Source organism: Cucumis melo, chromosome 1 (genome assembly GCF_025177605.1).
Source record: "Cucumis melo cultivar AY chromosome 1, USDA_Cmelo_AY_1.0, whole genome shotgun sequence".
In the NCBI taxonomy this organism is placed as follows: Eukaryota; Viridiplantae; Streptophyta; class Magnoliopsida; order Cucurbitales; family Cucurbitaceae; genus Cucumis; species Cucumis melo.
Window position 1 is genome coordinate 17019101 of NC_066857.1, and position 14063 is coordinate 17033163.

The 14063-nt window shown below is 33.2% G+C and overlaps 1 long non-coding RNA gene across 1 annotated transcript; it reads right to left on the bottom strand.

Annotated features, from left to right (window-relative positions):
- Window positions 1-9211: 9211 nt before the first annotated feature.
- On the bottom strand, window positions 9212-10791 carry LOC103490330 (uncharacterized). The gene is made up of 3 exons (XR_001762727.2): window positions 10594-10791; window positions 10385-10450; window positions 9212-9578 (listed from the first exon to the last, which is right to left on the bottom strand). It is a non-coding gene; the product is annotated as an uncharacterized LOC103490330 (long non-coding RNA).
- Between the last annotated feature and the right edge of the window lie 3272 nt (window positions 10792-14063).

The following is a 14063-nucleotide window of genomic DNA, read 5'->3' on the forward strand; positions in this document are numbered from 1 at the left end:
CGTCCCTTAAGGAAAATAATTTAATTTAGTTCCAAATTAAATTAATTAGTGTCCAAAACATTGAGTCTTACTGGGTAATGCCAAAATAATTAATTTAATTACCAAAAATTAGGTGGAAGGAGCCAAATTAGGCTTGGCGGCTCGGCTGGAAAAAGAACAGGGATCGGCTCGGCTCGGCTTGGCGTAGGGATCTTGCACGTGCAGCTCGGCTTGTGACAGCCAAGAGGCGCGGCTCGGCTTGCAGTGCAGGCGGCGCGGCGCGACTTGCACGCGGAGAGGGCTGGACACGTGTGGGCACGGACGCGGGTTCGGTTTCGGGTTCGGGCGAGCGATCGTGGAGCGGTTCCGGGTTCGGGTTCGACGGCTGGAGGCGCGCGAGGCGTTGGCTGCTGGATTTCAGTCGACGCGGCGGCGCGACGGCTGGCTGACGGACGTTCCGGCTGCGCTGCGTCGGATCTAGGCGGCGCGACGTGGCTGGGCGTGTGAAGGACAGCGTTGCGGACACGGCTGGCTGACGGATCGGCTGCGGCTCCTCAGCGCTTGATCGGAGCGACGCGACGTTGCTCGGCTGCTCTACCTCAGATCGAAGCAGCGCGACGAGTTCCGGCTGCAGACACGGCGCGGCGTGCGTAGCTATTTCTAGGCGTGCGGTGGCTTGACTCGGTTTGAAATCTCCGGCGCGGTTGGGCGTGTGGCGTGGGTCAGCGGGTAAGGTTTCAAGAAGGACTTTAATTGCTCCTCTCTCTTTTTTTTTTCTTATGCACGGGTCCCAAAGCTGCTTTATATAAGAAAATTATCTTCTTTTTTTTTCTATTTCCTTTAATTAATTTGAAAACCAACCACCTCCTATCTCTCTCAAATCTCTTGAAACTTTCCTTATTAACCCCAACTAGGTCCCCACATTTCTCCCTTAACCAACCAACTTTAGTATAATAATAACTTCACCAATTATTTCCAAATAAAATACTTATTATCTAAACAAAATAAAGATTTCAAACCTTATTTAATCGTAAATTTCAAAATGATAAGGTTCTTCCAATAAATTTGAATTTTCCATAACCACACTTAAATATTAATGACAATGAACAAAATCGAATTTGTTGGGGCGTTACAATTAGACCATGGATTATTGCTGCTTATTAAAAATTAGGAACTAAGTATGTTATATAAATATTAGGGTTTTACAACTCGTTACCAACTAAATGTTAATCTTAGAAACTAAAAGTATTTTTACTCGAAAAAATCTATCAATTACTTTTGTATATTAGATGTTTTTTTTTTCAACTTTAACCTTTTAATTTTATCGATTAAATGTCTATTTTTTAAAACTTTTAGAGTTGTTTCCATGGTTTGGTTCGTGTTCATTGGAAACTTTTACACTTTCTTGATGCAAGAAAGAGTTGGAAGTTATAAAAAAGAATTGGTGTAATCATGCTAACAAAAGGAACTTTGGAAAGTAGTTTTACTTTAGAGACTACCCTATTATAATATAAAATGTTGTGTACAAGAGATCATAAAACATATTGCTTTTTGTCAAAGATCATTATGCCTATTTGTTTGATGAATTTCAAAATTGACCGATGTCCACACCCAATCGACTCAAGTGTTCCAATTCAATGAGTCGAAACCATTTTTGTTTGCTACGTAGTCTCCATAATAAAACAGCAAAAATACTAAACATTTGGAATACTAAACGCCTAAAATGAAGGTTGAGTCACGGATCATACTCTCCTTTAAGATATTTCGCTATTTTGCTCAAAATACAAACAGTTGTTGATTTGCCACGTAGTCCCCAAAAGAAAACAACAAAAATACTCTATCAAAGTTGCACCTAAACCGTTTGAAAAACACTCACTCTTGAAAGACTTTGCTCAGAAACTAAAAAGAGAGAATAAGTTTTTTAGAGAATTTATAAGAGAATATGATTTTTGGATGGATCAAAATGAGACGAGAATGACTTTTTTTTTTATATAGTGATAGGTTTTATAACACCTCAATGGTGATAAAGCGTTTTATTTTTACTTCACCACGCTTCTCCTGGCGGAAAATGACCCGCGTGAATTATATCAACAAATCTCAACATTAGTTTTATTATTATTATCTAACCGCACAATTTATACGATCTAATCTAATATTTGATTTGAGAGACTATCTATTTAACACATACATCTTAATAATTTATAATAAAACCATAGTAATTAAATTGTTCTCTTCCATCTCTACAAATGTACAACAAACAAATAAAGATTTGAAAGAGATTATGGTTTGTTTTGTGCAATTTAAAAAGGCAACATGATCTCAATCTCTCTGACCAAACTGTGTTTGGACTTTGTGTATTTATTTTATTTATTTCTTTGAATTGCCCTTTAATTGCAAACTCCCATAACCAATCTTCAAACTAAATTAATTAAATATATATATTCCTAAGCACAATGTGGATTTTATCATTAAATAACTCTCAATATTCTCTCTTAAACTTGACCCAATAAAACTAAAGATCAAGAAGTTTTGTGTCCCTTTGTTTAAGATTTGCTGCTTAGATGAGTTACATGTAATCCTCAACTTCTGACACTCAGAACTATAGGATCAATAATATAAATTATGTTATATACTTATAAGTACTACATAATACATTAGCAGCCTTAATTACCTGCTTAACTACAAATTAATTCCTATTATTATTTATATCCTTTTGTTATTTTATATTTTTCTTAACTATATATTTGTAGAATATATTTTCAACTAATACTCTAAAAATGAAAGATATTGTTGTCTAACAAATTGAGTTATGTTTTAATTGGATCATGTGAGTTTAAACTCAAAATAATAGACATAGCTACTGGCAAGAGTTGGTGAACAATTATCATTTTCAGTGTAGTTTAATTTCAATTTTCTATTTTTATCCATATATCTCAAGTATTTTATTTAACATATATTTATATAATCCGATATAAATTTATTATAACCCAAACTTTAAGGTTGTATCGACTTAAATCTTAAACTATTAATTGTACTAATTTAAATCTTAAATTTGGAGTTGTATTAATTTAAACCCCAAATTATTCATCGTTGATCTCTAAACTAACTTTTATAAATATATCAATTTGAACTTTGAACTTTTATAATTATATCAATTTAAACCTTCCATTATGTATGTGAAAGTTATGACTTAAAATTGATATAATTCTCAAAGTTTAAGAGCTTGAATTAATACAATTATAAGTTTAAAGTTAAATTGATAGAAAAGGATATAAATTGTTATTTTCCCGAATTCATTATAAATCCCTATACAATTATTTCAACCATTTAAACTAACCTCTATTTTGATTCAATTAAAATGAAAAATAAACTCATTATCAAACAAAATAATCTATATTTAAAAGGAAAAAGAAATAAATCCCCATGTGAATAAAAAGAAAACAATAAATGAATGAATGAATTTTAGTAATAAGAAAAAGAAAAACCTAAAAACAGAGAAGACACTATCAAACAGATCTAAAGTGGATGATTTGTTAGTAATAATTATTAATTTTCACATGCATGGCTGTTAAAATTTAATTTGAGCATTGAGAGTTTGAAAAGACACACAAAAAAAAATTAAAATATGTTTGTGAATGATAATTATAAATAAATAATTTTTTTAAGAAAAAGAAAAAGAAAATCTTGTTTTCCTTTTTGGCAAACTCCCATGATGTCTTGTCTGCTTAGGGTTTTGTTTTTAACACAACAAAAAATGAATACTAATCTCTTTTTTTCTTTAAACCCAATGGAAGATTTTGGGAATATATGATGGGACCATCCCTTCATTTATCAAAAATATTACACTTTGGGTCTCTTCTCTTAGATCTAACTAATTTCATTATATTAATAATAACAATCATTTCCACAAATTGCACCATCCCTCCCTAAACTATTTCTAATATTCACAATTACTCCTTCATACTTTCAATTATAAAAATTGGGTCCTTAAACTTACTAAATTATAACAATTTATATATCATTTGGAGTCTACTTTCTACGGACTACTATTAATTTGAATGAGAAGTCAATTTTAACAATTATAGAAATTTGAGGGTCAAATTTACTACTGAAAGTTTGAAGGTGTGACTGTGACTCATCAATTATAGAAAATAACTAAAGTTTGATTAATTATTAGATAGTTGATTATGTTTTTTAGAAAATAACTAAAGTTAGTGAAGAGTTGGGGGGAGAGAGGGAGAGAGAATCTAATGTGTATGGACTTTCCACTAATTGAGGCACCTAATTAAAAGAATATCACTAATCACTAATCACTAATCACTCTTCTTTTTAAAGGTTATAAATAAATAATTAACACTACATAATTAGAGACATATTAATCATGATCTTTGGAATGTTGTTCAAAATGGTTGAACATGATTAATTATATCATAACTTTTGATTTGGATTTATATATTTTGTAGATTCCAAGCTAACTTTTAGTTAAAATTGGTGTTGAATGAGGAAAATAAAAAAGAGGATGGGAATTGAAAATTTATATTCTTGAAATAATTTACAACCACCTGTCCAATGTTTTAGAAAAAGAAAACACATTCAAAATCATTAAAACTAAATTGATTTGAAGTTATATAATATGAGCTTTTTTGATATTGTTGTTTCTAAATGATACGAGGCTTTTCATTTCTTCATTTGTATATGCTTTATTTTTGCATTTATAATTTCTTAATTAAAAGTTTTTAATGGTTATTATATTTAAAATTAACTCACCAATTCACTCATTCGATTGTTATAAATTTTAAAATAATTATTAATAATTTTGTCGTTTTAAAATAGGAAAAAAGTAGATTTTTTAAATAATAGAAAGAAAAAATAAACTATATAAATTCGAAAAACAAAAACAAAATTATTAACAGTTGATTTTTATTATGAAATGTAATGTTTAGTAAGTGGTAATTATATGAAATTTGAATACTCAAACTTTTCTGCAACTCTCAAATTTATGTATGATTACTATTCTTTTAAAATTTCTGCCAAATCTTACAATATCATTGTAATGACCTTGCTCCATATTCGGAATTTAGATTTCATATTTGATGGCTCCGACTTTGTCCTACATCACATGTATTTTATAATTGCTTCAAGATTTGCTTTAAACTAAGTACGTGTATAACTTCGAAGTTCTTATGGTTGAATCTTTGAATAAGAAATGTGCATCTTATTGACATATATAGTTAGTAACTTTCAAGTCTTTCTTAATCGTACACTTTCGTGTTTTCAAAATGCTTCTAATTCATATTTACTACCCTCGATTTATTCATATTCCTTCTAAACTTGAGACATAACGTTCGTGATTTGTAGTTGAGCTTAAGCAACCAAATAAAATTGAAAGTTTTAAAGTTAAATAATTAGACTCACAAAACTAATTAAGCCGAAAATAACTTTTTAAAAATCAAAATCAAAATCAAAATGCCAAATTGTTATCGATCTACATTCACAAAGACATGTAATATTCTAATAAACAAAACCCACCCTTTCTCATTTCCCATTTCTCACATCCATACATACATACATACATATATACATATATATATATATATATAAAAGAACAAAAAGGCTGTCAAATGCATCACATTGAATCATATGAGAAAAAAAACATAAAAAAGACAGATTGAAGTACAAAGTTGATTAAATTGTAGACATACCCACAAGGGAGAGGATGAAATTTTTCCACAAGAAACAACCATATCTCAAAATGGTTCCCATTATTTCATATCTTTGAAATTAAGAAACAAGACAAAAGCAAAAGCTTGTGTTTGAGACATGGAATTTATTGATATTAATAAAATCCTAATGATTTTGAGATCAAACTCTTCAAAAACCTGAGCCATGTTTCAGACATATCTAAAACAAACAGACCACTCCCATAAATATTTGATTCATTTGCTTATTCTCACTTTAATATACTATAAATTATTTCGCTCTATATATTCAATCTATCTAGAAATCTAATGGTCAAACAACCTACAATTTGTTTTCTACATTGAAATGATAAAAAGTCTCGCTTGAACGATTTAAGAATATGGATATATAAAATGACTTTTTTTTTTACACTATAGTATATTTTAATCACTTTTGAACGAGATTTTGTCATCATTTTAAATTATTATAAGCATGCATTGGAATGCATTTAACTTTTGCAAAATTACTTTCCAAACATGTTTTAAATTTGCTTGTTTAAAATTCAAAATTTTTGAGGTAGAAGATGAGGTTTGAAAATGAATTGAGATTTGTTTTGATGTTATGGATTTTGTTGCACTTAATCATGACTGTTTTGATATAATTACTTCTTCATATCGACTAAGAACCAAACCAAATCGATGAAAGCAAAGGAAAAATAAAAACTAACATCTAAAACAGGACCAATAAAGATGATTTTTGGTATGTTCAGAGTTTGGTTTCAATCTTGAGTTCGATTGGAGTCTTTCTTTTGGAAAAATAATAACAAATAACACAATTTAGGAAAGGAAAAAAAACATAGCATAAGCTATAAGATATTTAAAAAGATAGTAAATGTTAACCAACCAATTGGTAAAAAATTTTAAAATGTCAGTTAACCACTTGATAGAATAACAGCATCTATCATCTATCGTTGATAGCAACTTATGATAACTATTAATTATTATTAATAGCTACTACCAATGAGTGATATTCACTAATTATCGATATCAATGTGAGAAAATTGAGAACGTGAAAATTAACCATTTATCAATTCTAGAGCTGTTAGTGACACACATCCATTATCGTGGTTGTCATATATTCTATTATTATTATTATTTTGCTTATGCTTTTTCTCTTCAGATTTTGTTTTGAATTTGTTTCCCTTTTTTTCATATTACAATTTCTCCTATGTATCTCCGAATTTGGAGATTTTTTTCCCTTACCTTTTTAGATATTAATTGAATTTTTTTTAAAACAACAAAAACAATTGAAGTACCCATCCAACATAATCAAAATGAGTTTTTTAACAATGATTTTATTGTTTTTGCCTTCTCAATTATTTTAATTCAGAATTTAACACAATCATTAATTAAAACATTTCGTAGTGAGATGTAGCTTTTCTTTAACAAGTACCATACTAGTAGTGTACATATTTCATTTCTACGATCAATAACCAACCAGAAACTTTGCTAGTCCCATAAATCAATTTCAATTCACAATTTTATCCTGTTTCTTCCCATCACCTAAATTTTTATATCAAGGTATGAGAGTCAACCATGCCATTTAGAACCATGACAGATGTCAACTATTACTATACTAGAGTTTCCTCCAAATGAGGATGAAGTCAACCACTTCATCTAGAACCTGTGTGCATGTCCATGAGAGTGAAGTCAACCACGACGTGCCAACACATACAACAGTCTCCTCCAAGACATCTCAACAGATACGAGAGTCCAAGAAAGAAAGAAAGAAAACCCTCCATTTGGATGAACAAGATCTCTAGACCCAAAGCTGTCAAATACATCACATTTCACATGGAAGCATAAAAATACAAAAGGACAAGATTCTAAGTACATAGTTTGAACAACATATAGACATCCTTAATGGAGAGCATCCCCAGACCTCAGGAGGGTGAAGGAAATATGAGATTTTGTTCCTCTGATTGAGCTTCTCCAAGAACAACCATATCCTAATATGATTCATTTATGTTGGAGACCACAGACGAACCAAACTTTGTGTTTCACACTTTGCCAATTTATTGGAATACTGGACATCTTCTATAATGATTCTTAGGTAAATGTTTTCTTTTAGAGTTCTATGTTATCTTCAACAATATGCAGATGGGAAAATTCAAATTTGACCTCTTGAACAAGAGTACATACTTAATTCTTGTTGAAATACACTCGTATCAACAAGTTTTATGTTGTGTAAATATAGATAACAGATGTCTAATGTTTCGATAGGGAAAATTATTTTATAAAGAATTTTGTCTGAGAGAACTATTATGGTTTGGCCTATTGGTAAAAAGGGAACATAGTCTCAATAACTAACTAAAAGGTCTATGAGTTTAATCCATAGTGGCCACCTACTAAGGAATTAATTTCCTTGACACCCAAATGTTGTAGGGTCGGTCAGACGTGTTGTCCCATGAGATTAGTCGATGTGCGCCTTTTCTCAGAGTATTTCCGAACATCAAATTTTGTATAGATACAAAACTGAAAGTTTATGAGTGTACTTGTAATAAGCTTCTATTGGGAGTTTGAAATTTCCTCATTCCTAGGAGTAGGTTTGAACACCAAGGTTTTGTTTCTATGGAGTTTGAAAAACAAAGCCAACAATTGATAGGTGAATTTACTTTCTCTTAAACTATGAACCTACAAAACCTATTCACTAGAGAACTTTTTCTATGAGAAGCAAGTAAGCAGTAATCACAAAAAAGCACAGCCTAAGGGCGGCAGAGGGGCGAGCCCCCTACAAAATGAAGCTATGACACAAAGCAGCCTATTATGAAGGATTTGTGCTACGTGAAAATCTTAAACAAGAAACTGAATTTTTCATTGATATAATGAAAAGAAACTAATGCTCCAAGCAACATGCTCCTCCTCAAAGGAGTGAAAGTGAATAAAAAAAATGTATTTAAGAAAAATAATAATAGTCACATGATGAATAAAAGCATTTCAGTTAAGACATGGTAAAAAGATGTCTGGATGGAGAAAACGATAAAGCTGACGAGCTGATTCAAGACAACCATGCTTGGTCTGGAAGCTATGCTACAGTAACATAAATTCAAACTTTCAAATACTATTACTCAAACTAAAGATATACCATTTGGTACCAGTACCAAAAATTAACCTGAAACGAAAGCAAAGTTTGAAATGTTGATTATTGTATCGACATGCCAACAAAAGTTTAACACCTTGATCCCGACTAACCCCTTGGTCAACCACCTCTACCTACAAGATTTAATTACAAGAAAATAGAAATAATAGAATCTTAGTATCACAAACTAAGTGGCCAAAAATATTTGAACCTTGAGCCTATTATGCTGTTCTCTTTGTTTTTTGGCGCATCCCAGTACCACTAGACCCTCAACACGATGGCCGTTAAAAGTTCCCTTCTTTTTTTAAACTCATTTTCTTATCTTATAATAGAAAAATAGTAATAAGTAAATAAACCCCATCATATTTCAAATTCCAAGTAGAGTATGTTTATTAGAGAAAAAATAACATAAAGATGAATAAACCTTAATGAATTAACTCAACACCTGCACCAAGACAGATGACAAGCAAATTATTCATTTCCAATCAAAGAAAGGAATCGTGATCTGTTTGTCCTCTCATCAATCCATCAAAACTAATTGTAGCTCAAATATAGTCCTTAAGACCGATGTAAGATACATCTATATGACTCTTTAATGAAATATAAAGCCATCCAATGCAACATGGAAAAAAAAGTATCAAAGAAAAATAAATTTTGATCAACTACGATGTATTATTTCCCTTCGAAATTCAACCAGTGCCTCGTTTTTGACACGGACCGAAATTAGCCATACCTCAGTGATGAGCCTTTGCTTCAGCTTTCTTGTGAGATTTTGCCTTCGCCTGTGGTGATAAAATAGTAATGGAAATAAAATTCTAAAATCAGACAGGTGCATTTACAATGGCCTCAAATAGCAGCTAGAAGTGACATGAGATTCTAAGATCACAATTCCTATAAGTCAAACTGAAATTGAAAAGGAATGAAACTAGAAATAGGAGACTAAACCATTGGTCTTCATCGAGTATATTAATGGAACTTCACAAATAAAGTCCAAGACCAAGCATATTTACCATGGTTCAGAAACCAAACTCTATGTTCTAACTTTGAAAATAATTTCATTCCATGTTCAAAGAAATTTGACAGCCCATTAAAAACAATTGATCCTTTCATGGCATTAGACATTTAGACCAAATAATCTATTTTAATATAATTATCAACTATTATGCAAACATAAATAGAGGAATTGTGCTTCAAGGAAAAAATGTTCAAAATATAAATTTCAAAATGATAAATTAATCAAGACCGTCATTTGTTCAAACTACATTGTGGACCTTCGTTTTTATAAAAGCCATGTCTGCGAATTTACACTAACAACTAAGCAGCAAGACCACATCAATTTTCATAACTCTTTTTAACGGTAAAATTCTCAATGGGCATACTTGAATCAATTTAAGGGCTTCAAGGCTTAAGGGTAGTAATAAAAACTCTTCAAGAATACACTTGAAACTAATCTCAAAGCACAGGGACATTCAAATTGAAAATTACAAATAGCCCTAAAAATATATCCTGCATCTACATCTGTAATCGAAACAAATCCAAGATAGTCGACAAAAACAAGCAAGCAGAAATAGAACCCAGATGAACAAACCTGAAGGTACTTGAGCTTGAGGCTTCCGTAGACAAGCCCAACAGAGAACGCCGAAGCACGAGCAACCTGTGAAGGATAAAAAAGAAGGTTGAATATGAACATTAATTTCGAGTATTGAATCCAAAGTCAGATCCACGAATAGCAATTTGAAAATGAAATGTATAGACCGAAAATTGCATGAAAAGGATGGGAAATAAAGAAAAACATACCAAAGCGAGGGTGCTAGTTCCAGAATAGGGGCCTGGAGGAAGTGCCATCAAAGGATTTTGCAAAGGAAAATAGAGAAGAAGAAAGAATGAAAATTATGTTAGAAGTAGAAGCCGATTTGAAGAAGAGAGGAGCCCTAGGAATTTGAAGCTTCACACTCTCTCCACTTTTAGTCCAATGACATCGACGGCTCCGGTCCACTTTAGTTTTTCTTTTTCTTTTTTTTTTTTTAAATTATCCAAAATAATCGAAAATTTCTATTTTTTTGCCAAGTTGGGTTGGGTCTTCATTGGGGTTGAAAAATACGTTTCAACCCAACCTAACCTAAATTAACAATATATATTTATTTATTTATATTATATACTTTTATTATTTATTTAATAAAAGTAAATTGAGGAGCATTTTGTTAATTGATCTTGTAGGAGGTTGTAGGGTAAATGATTGTATAAAAAGTTAATCGATCGTGGAAGAAGTAAACGATCGTTTGAAGATTGAAAGCTAAGAGATCGCATAAGATGATAAACGATCGTTTATAAAGCTAAACAATTGTGTAAGAAGTTGAATGATCATTGTTGAACAGGAAATTTTGACCAATTAAATCACGCCACGTCATCACAGCAAAATTGAGATAATTATAATTTGATTGGATTTGGGTAGTCAAGTTTTCTCATACCCAACCTAGTTCAAGGCCCTAAAAAAAATTGCGCCAAAGAAATAATGGACCCGAGCTTGCGCAAATAAGTGGGCCGAGTTCGAGCCCACCAAGCAAATGGATCCAAGCCCAAATCGATCGAGCAAATGGGTCCGAGCCCAAGCCTGTCAAGAAAACAGGTCCAAGCTCAAGCCCAACAAGCAGATGGGTCCAAGCCCAAACCCAACAAGCAGATGGGCCCAGGCCTAAGCCCGCCCAACAAGCAAATGGGCCCAAGCCCACCTAAAGCCCATCGAGATTCTCTATAAATAGAGACCTTCTCATTCATCTTGAGGGCACCTTGGATTGGAGAGAAGAATCAAAGCTCTGAAGAATTGAAGACAAAAACTTCTGAAGACTCTCAAGACGTGCAAGTTATCATCAACCTCAAAATCAACCTTCTGAAAGATCGAAGACTTGGGAGATCAAACTTTCCTTGAATTCCAGAAGATTGAAGCTTGAATTGACTTGTAGTTACAACTTCAGATCAAAGACCACGAAGTTTTAAATTTTACTTTTTGTATCCGAGAGAAAGAATCAAAGGAGTAAATGTTAGAGATTGTATCCGCAATACATAAATCAATACAAAGTTCGATTCCACGAATTAAATTTCTCCTGAAATCTCGTGTGAACAATCTCTAACATTTACTCCTGAAAGGAGTAAATGTTAGAGATTGTATCCGCAATACATAAATCAATACAAAGTTCGATTCCACGAATTAAATTTCTCCTGAAATCTCGTGTGAACAATTTGGCACGCCCGGTGGGACCATCTCTACCTTTCATCTCTTTCTCTTTTTGAAGAACATCCAAATCATAACATCTCAAGGCAACACTTCCAAAGCTCTCAGTGACATCGGCAAACGGCCAAACACTCGTAGCCGTTCAAGGGAGATTCAGTCATTTGAAGATATGCCACCTTTTGAAGTTGCAAAGAATATTTGGGAGCAAATCTCCAAGCCACCAAAAGGTGGAATTGTAATCAAAGAAAATCATGCGATTGACGAACACTACTCGTCCTCTAAACCCTCAAGTGAGGAAATGTCTCACCCAAATATAATGTCAGTTATGGTAACTAACGTGGATACAAGTGAAAATAGAATGGCAGAGCTTGAAAAGAAGGTGAACATGCTCATGAAGGTGGTGGAAGAAAGGGATTATGAGATTGCATTTCTAAAGAATCACATTGAAAGTCGTGATGCTGCTGAATCAAGTCATAAACATATTGTCAAGAATACTGACAAAGGGAAGGCAGTTATGCAAGAAAGTCAACCACAAAATTCGACCTCAATTGCATCGTTGTCTGTTCAACAATTACAGGAGATGATTGCAAGCTCCATCAAAACGCAATATGGTGGACCTGCTCAAACTTTCTCCTTGTACTCCAAACCATATACGAAGAGGATCGACAATCTCAGAATGCCGAATGGATACCAACCTCCCAAGTTCCAACAATTTGATGGAAAAGGCAACCCAAAACAACATGTTGCTCACTTCATCGAAACATGTGAAACTGCTGGTACGCGAGGAGATTTATTGGTCAAACAGTTCGTTCGAACTCTCAAAGGAAATGCCTTCGACTGGTACATCGATCTGGAGCCTGAATCCATTGATAATTGGGAGCAACTTGAGAGGGACTTTCTCAACCGTTTCTATAGCACCCGACGTATCGTCAGCATGATGGAGTTGACAAACACAAGACAACAAAAGGGAGAACTAGTCATCAACTACATCAACCGATGGAGAGCTCTGAGTCTTGACTGTAAGGATCGACTCACCGAACTGTCTGCAGTGGAGATGTGCACCCAAGGCATGCATTGGGGACTTCTTTATATTTTACAGGGAATAAAACCTCGCACATTCGAAGAGTTGGCGACTCGTGCCCATGATATGGAATTGAGTATCGCCAATAGAGGAGCAAAAGATTTCTTGATTCCAAAATCGAGGAGTGACAAGAATGAACTTGATGACACTAAAAAGATTGCAAATAGTGTCATAAAAGAGTCAATGGTTGTTCATGCAACTCCTTTGAAATCTTTCTCTAAAAGAAAAGAAACAAAAATTGAAAGAAAGCATGATGACGATGAAAAGCGACAGTCAACTCTTAAAGAAAGACAGGAAAAAGTTTATCCATTTCCTGACTCTGATGTTGCAGACATGTTAGAGCAGTTGCTAGAGAACCAACTTATTCAGTTGCCAGAATGCAAACGACCAGAACAAGCAGAAAAAGTAGATGATCCTAACTATTGCAAGTATCATCGGGTCATTAGTCACCCTGTTGAAAAGTGTTTCGTGTTGAAAGAGCTAATTCTAAAGTTGGCTCGTGAAAAGAAGATCGAGCTAGATATTGATGAAGTAGCTCAGACGAATCATGTTGCGATCGAGATGACTTCAAATGTTCCGCCATTAACACAACTTGATGATCAAAGAAAAAACTTGATTTAATTTGGGACTTCTGCACCTATACTTGTTCTATTCCAACAAAGGATCGTGACGATAAACTCCCAAAATAAAGAAGCGCATGGTAAAGATGATGGCGAAGGATGGATAACAGTCACTCGTCAAAAAAGGGAGACAACCAAATTCCATTCAAAAGGAGTCGCGATTCCATCAAAAGTATGCAAAAGGAAGCATCTCCTATAAAAAGAAAGGAAGAAGGAACAAGAAGATGTGGAATCCTAAGCCCATAAAAGGAAAAGATGAGGACTTCCTCCAACTTCGACGATCGATAACTTTGGCAGAATTCCTCCCAAGAAGTTTCCTTGAGGATCATCCAGAAGA